The sequence below is a fragment of the Macaca fascicularis genome, chromosome 9 (genome assembly GCF_037993035.2).
Source record: "Macaca fascicularis isolate 582-1 chromosome 9, T2T-MFA8v1.1".
NCBI classification, from domain to species: Eukaryota; Metazoa; Chordata; class Mammalia; order Primates; family Cercopithecidae; genus Macaca; species Macaca fascicularis.
In genome coordinates, this window is record NC_088383.1 from 63,636,855 (window position 1) to 63,644,125 (window position 7,271).

The 7,271-nt window shown below is 33.3% G+C and overlaps 1 non-coding gene across 1 annotated transcript; it reads left to right on the forward strand.

The window, feature by feature from the left end:
• The first annotated feature begins 3,463 nt into the window (after positions 1–3,463).
• LOC123566944 (U6 spliceosomal RNA) lies at positions 3,464–3,567 on the forward strand. Its single transcript, XR_006689662.1, has one exon. It is a non-coding gene; the product is annotated as a U6 spliceosomal RNA (small nuclear RNA).
• Positions 3,568–7,271: the final 3,704 nt, after the last annotated feature.

The window sequence follows — 7,271 nt, forward strand, 5'->3', positions numbered from 1 at the left end:
ATAAATTTTAGGAACTTATAAAAAGAGGATTAATTTTAGAATTAAATCCAATATCATAAATACTTTGATAACATTGTATTTATATTCTTTGGACCATGAAATATATTTAATTATACATATGTAATATTTAATTATTATATTCATATTATATATACTTATATATAATTAAATATATTCCATGAGCCATATATTTATATTAAATATTTTAATTTCAATTAAATAAATCTATTTTTAAATGTATATGTTATATATATACATTTGTTCATTGTGTGTCAATCAACTGCAATATATATATTTTAACCACAGCTACATGAAGAGCAAAGGTAGTGAATTTAATAGTTTCCTCATGCATAAGATAGTTTATTCTTAATATCAAGTTATGTTTCTGTTTCTGGAAATACTGGTTAATAGATATCCAGAGAAATATTCCCACTAGAGAGCATATAAAATTCTTTGTGAAACAGAAAAACATTTATTTAAATATACATTTCAATATCTATATGTATATATAGAAGTCCAAATATAGAGAGAAAAATTCCTCAACATCAGGAAATAAGTAGAGTTTGAGTTTGGAGAAGTGAGTAACTCTTATGCTGTGACTAGCTCTCCTGATATTTTCTAATAAGTGATGATTTAATCAGGTTATAACATGCACAGAGGGACAGCAGACAAATGTGCTAAGTCTATGCAGAGTAGCATTTTAAATTGTACATCTTCTATCAGAGTGAAACACTTGAAAAATATTTATTCTATCCTTAGCTGTGGGTAAGTGAGGAAAAAATATCTAGGTCAAAAATTGTGATGACTCAATGAACCTGACAGAAACCCAAACAAAACCTGTATGGAGGCACAGACTTTAGACTCAGGGCCTCTTTAAGTTTCAGTAAGTGCCAATGGAAATGAGCTAAACATAAAACAAAAGAAGAAAAAAAAAACCCAAGCCCTCTGGGGAAACATGTCACCATGGGCAAGAATCAGCAAAAATCACATCTTGCTGAATTAAGCCTGCAAAATCTTGAAAAATTTGTATTATCAACTATGAAATATATAATAAAACAATTATGTTTAATATATATAAGCACAATCATAACTAATAAGACCCTAGCAAATTTGAAAAATGTACATTTATCAAAAAATATATACTTGAATAAGAAAATAGCTTAAGGGTTTAATTATAGACTCATATTTTTACAGCAGATTAAATTCTGAGAAAAAGAAATCAGAAATTCAGAAGAGTGCACAAACTACTCACAACCCAACAAAGAGAAAAGCTTATGAATATGAAATAAAAATGAGGATATATAAATGAAAGGATGATAAATTCAAAGTTTTAATTTGATTTTTAGAAGAATATAGACAGAATAGCCGAGATATAACTATTTGAAAATAAAATGAATGAAAATTATCATTAATGAAAGTCACAAATTCAGAATTCAAGTACTAAGTGGAATAAGTGAAAATAAGCATGTAAAAATAAATAGGTGAATGGATCTATTAGAATAAACTATAGAACTCTAAAGAAAAATAAAACTCTTCCAAAGCAATCACAGGAAAAAGGATTTCCTACCTATACATGAAACTTCTCAATAATGTTGAAAACCAGTAAGAGTGAAGAAGAACTTGCAAATTTGAAGATAAATAGTTATCTTTTAGAAACCTTGGAGGTTTTTTTTTTTTTGGTGTTTTTTTTTTTGTTTTTTTTGTTTTTTGCATCTGTTGTGAGAGCAGATTGCTTACAAGTAACAAAAGCACACCTAACCTAAGCAAAAACCAAACCAAAAAAAAAAAAATGACATATATTGCAAGAATGCTAGGGTGTGTAATGGAACTCAAGGGATTAGCATGTATTATAGACCTCCACAGGAACTAGAATCAAGAACTGGGAATAGAAAAGGAGCCAAAACATCTGCTTTGCCTTCTCTAATTCTCTTCTTATTCATTCTCTCTCTCTGTCCCCATTTCTCTCCCTGCCTCTTACTGTCTTTCTCTCCCTCTCTCTTCCTTTCCCACTTTCTCTCCCTTAGACCTCCTGCCCACTCTCCCTAATCCCCTTATATGTCCATGAATGAAGGAGATCTGGGAAGCCTGAGAGTATTGATTTCGGGGTAGAGTTAGAAATACATTTTAGTAAGAAGATGAATTTGCAAATACAGAGTCCATGAATAGTAGTGATTGTATATAATGTGTAATTTACTCTTCATATATCATGCTTCTTTTTGCTTTGTTTACTCCTTGAATATTGTAAAAGAAAGCCGTGAGTATTGATTTATGATTTATTACCATCTTTCTCCCTAATCTGCAAAATGCAATTGTTACATAAACCTTGGGTGTATTGGATGAACCAATATTTTGCCTTCTAAATCTATCTCCTAAAAAAGAAAATCAGCTGAACATCAAATTCATATGTCATCACTCTGAAGTTTAGTTTAACTTTGTTTAGATTAAATTAATTACCTTAGTGATATACATGTCTGAGAAGAAATAAGTTCATATGGAAAATTACCAATTATCTAAAAAATAATAACTATTTTCTATGTTATATCTAAGAAGCACATTTCAACTTATGGTGATTTTCTTATAACTCTTTTTACTGACTAAACTCTCCACACTGTGATGCATTCATTTAAAGTTTAATTTTATCTTAATTATAATAAATAAATTTTCCTTTAATAATTCTCAAGCCCAAACATTTGATTTAAAAAGTCTCATTAACCACTGTAAATAAACTTTAGTGTGTATTCACTAACTCTAAATAATGACTTCACAAATAGGGTGGGTACTAACAGAAAGGTTTTTGTCATGATACAAATTGATATGTCACTAAATAATAAATATGAAATTATCTAGTAATTATGATCAGGTTTTTCCTAATTTTATTTATTTGTACTCATTGTAATTGGAAAATAATATCATAGAAAGTTTACAAAAGAAGGAAAAAGTCACTCCTGGGGACATAATTACACTTATTTGATATCACAAAAAATATAAGATTTCAAAAAAGAATATAAATGGTATCAAAAAGAAATACACTGGCCAGGCATTGTGGCTCATGCCTATGATCCGAGCACTTTGAGAGGCTGAGGCAGGTAGATCACTTGAGGTCAGGAGTTCGACCAGCTTGGCCAACATGGTGAAACCACATCTCTATTAAAAATATAAAAAAATTATCCAGGCATGGTAGCATATGCCTGTAGTCCAACTACTTGGGAAACTCAGGCAGGAGAATCACTTGAACCTGGGAGGTGGAAGTTGCAGTGAGCCAAGATCATGTCACTGCACTTCAGCCTGGGTGACAAAGCAAGACTCTGTCTCAAAAAAAAAAAAAAAAAAAAAAGGTAATATACCACAAGAAAAAAATATTTTTTTTTCAAAATCAACAATCAGTAGTATATTTTATACTAAAATTTAGGAAAAAACACCAAGGAATCCTCATTAAAATTAGTAATATAATGAATTATCATGCTTGCTTTGGCATCACATACACTAAAATGGGATATGATACAGAGAAGATTAGCATGGCTTCTTCACAAGGATGACATGGAAATTCATGAAGAATTCCATATTTTTTGATGCAAAAATCTTCAGTAAAATACTGACAAACCAAATCCAGCAGCACATCAAAAAGCTTATCCATCACAATCAAGTTGGCTTCATCCCTGGGATGCAAGATTGGTTCAACATATGCAAATCAATAAACATAATTCATCACATAAACATAACTAAAGATAAAAACCACATTATTATCTCAAGAGACATAGAAAAGGCCTTCAATAAAATTCACCATCCCTTTATGTTAAAAACTCTCAATAAACTAGGTACTGAAGGAACACACCTCAAAATAATAAAAGCCATATATGACAAGCACACAGCCTGTAGCATAATGAATGGGTGAAAGCTGGAAGCATTCTCTTTGAAAACTGGCACAAGACAAAGATATCAGGGGAAACCCCACACCCAATATTCATTGTGGGTTCTTTTCTATTTCCCTAAGCATTGGCTGGTCTGAGAAATAAAGGGAAAGAGTACAAAAGAGATAAATTTTAAAGCTGGGTGTCCAGGGGAGACATCATATGTTGGCAGGTTCCGTGATGCTCCCTGAGTCATAAAACCAGCAAGTTTTTATTAGCGATTTTCAAAAGGGGAGGGAGTGTATGAATAGGGTGTGGGTCACAGAGATCACATGCTTCACACGGTAATAAAATATTACAAAGCAAATGGAGGCAGGGCGAGATCACAGGACCACAGGACAGGGAGAAATTAAAATTGCTAATGAAGTTTCGGGCATGCATTGTCATTGATAACATCTTATCAGGAGACAGGGTTTGAGAGCAGACAACTGGTCTGACCAAAATTTATTAGGCGGGAGTTTCCTCATCCTAATAAGCCTGGGAGTGCTACAGGAGACCAGTGCTTATTTCAACCCTTTGCCTTCGACCATAAAAGACAGCTGCTCCCCAAGGGGCCATTTCAGAGGCCTACCCTCAGGAGCTATTCTCTTTCTCAGGGATGTTCCTTGCTAAGAAAAATAATTCAGCAATAGTTCTCCTATTTACTTTTGAAAGAAGAGAAATCTGGCTCTGTTCCACCTGGCTCACCGGCAGTCAGAGTTTAAGGTCATCTCCCTTGTTCCCTGAACATTGCTGTTATCCTGTTCTTTTTTCAATGTGCCCAGATTTCGTATTGTTCAAACACACATGCTCTACGAACAATTTGTGCAATTAATGCAATCATCACAGGGTCCTGAGGTGACATACATCCTCCTCAGCTTACGAAGATGACAGGATTAAGAGATTAAAGTAAAGACAGGCATAGGAAATCACAAGGGTATTGACTGGGGAAGTGATAAGTGTCCATGAAATCTTCACAATTTATGTTCAGAGATTGCAGTAAAGATAGGCATAAGAAATTATAAAAGTATTAATTTGGGGAACTAATAAATGTCCATGAAATCTTCACGATTTATGTTCTTCTGCCATGGCTTCAGCCAGTCTCTCCATTCGGGGTCCCTGACTCCCCATAACAACAAGGATGCCCTCTCTCACCACTCCTGTCCAACATAGTATTGGAAGTTCTGGCCAGGGCAATCAGGCAAGAGAAAGAAATAAAGCATATTCAAACGTGAAGAGAGGAAGTCAAATTGTCTTTGTTTGCAGACGATATGATCCTATATTCTAGAAAAACCCATCGTCTCAGCCCAAAAGCTTCTTAAGCTGATAAGCAACTTCAGCAAAGTCTCAGGATGCAAAATCAATGTGCAAAAATCACTAGCATTCTTATACACCAACAACAGGCAAGCAGAGAGCCAAACCATGAATGAACCCCCATTAAAAATTGTTATAAAGAGAATAAAATACCTAGGAATACAGCTAACAAGGGAAGTGAAGGACCTCTTCAAGAACTACAAACCACTGCTCAAGGAAATAAGAGAGGTCACAAACAAATGGAAAAACATGTCAAGCTCATGGAGGGGAAGAATCACTATCATTACAATGGCCATAATGCCCAAAACAATTTATAAATTCAATGCTATTTCCATTAAACTACCATTGACATTCTTCAGAATTAGAAAAAAAATATTTTAAAATACATATGAAATCAAAACAGAGCCCATATAGCCAAGGCAATCCTAAACAAAAAGAACAAAGTTGGAAAGATCACACTACCTGACTTTAAACTATACTACAAGGCAACAGTAACAAAAACAGCATGATACTAGTACAAAAACAGACACATAGACCAATGGAACAGAATAGAAAACTCAGAAATAAGACCGCACACTTACAACTATCTAATCTTTGACAAATCTGACAAAAACAAGCAACAAGGAAAGGATTCCCTATTTAATAAGTAGTTCTGGAAGAACTAGCTAGCCATATGCAGAAAATTGAAACTGTACTCCTTCCTTACACCTTATACAAACATTAACTCAAAATGGATTAAAAACTTAAATGTAAAACCCAAAACTATAAAAATCCTAGAATAAAATCGAGGCAATACCATTAAGGACATAGGGACCGGCACAGATTTCATGATAAGAAAAAAAAAAAAAAAACTGAATACAATTGCAACAAAAGCCAAAATTGACAAATGGGATCTTATTAAACTAAAAAGCTTCTGTACAGCAAACAAACTATCATTAGAGTGAACAGACAACCTACAGAATGCAAGGATATTTTTACAATCTATCCATCTGACAAATGTCTAATATCTAGAGTCTACAAGGAACTTAAACAAATTTACAATGATAAAACAATCAGCCTCATTTAAAAGTGAGAAAAGAACATGATCAGACACTTTTCAAAAGAATACATTCATGTGGCTAACAAACATACGAAAAAAAGTTCAACATCATTGATCATTAGAGAAATGCAAATCAAAACCACAGTGAGATGCCACCTCATGCCTGTCAGAATGGCAATTACTTAAAAGGCCCAAAAACAACAAATGCTGGCAAGGTTGTGAAGAAAAGGGAACATTTATAAACTTTTGGTGGAAGTGTAAATTAGTTCAAACATTGTGGAAGAAAGGGGATAATTTCTCAAAGAATTAGAAGCAGAAACATCATTTGACCCAGCAATCCCATTACTGGGTATATACCCAAAGCAATATAAATTATTATATTATAAATATACACATGTTCATTGCAGCACTATTCACAATAGCAAAGACATGGAATCAACCCAAATGCCCATCAGTGACAGATTGGATAAAGAAAATGTGATACATATACACCATAGAATACTATGAAGCCAAAAAAAGGAACAAGATCATGTCCTTTGTGGGGACATGGGTGGAGCTGGAAACCATTATCCTCAGCAAACTAAAGCAGGAACAGAAAACCAAAAGGCACAAGTTCTCACTTATAAGTGGGAGCTGAATGATGAGAACACATGGACAGACACTGGGACCTGTTGGGGATGAGGTAAAGGGAGGGAGAGTATCAGGAAGAATAGCTAATGGACGCTGGACTTAATACCTAGGTGATGGGTTGATGTGTGCAGCAAACCACCATGGTCCACATTTACCTATGTAACAAATCTGCATATCCTGCACATGTACCCCAAAACTTAAAGTTGAAGAAAAAAAAATCAAAAAAAGAAATTTTTAAAAAACTTTCAAAATTAGTACAACCTTTAATATTTAAAAATTGCTTAATCAATTAGATCAAAAGGAAACAAAATTATAGCTAAATATCAAATAAATTTATTATTTGTATATTATATTAAAAAGACCAACAATTTTATTAATCATATGCATATGTACCTAAAAAA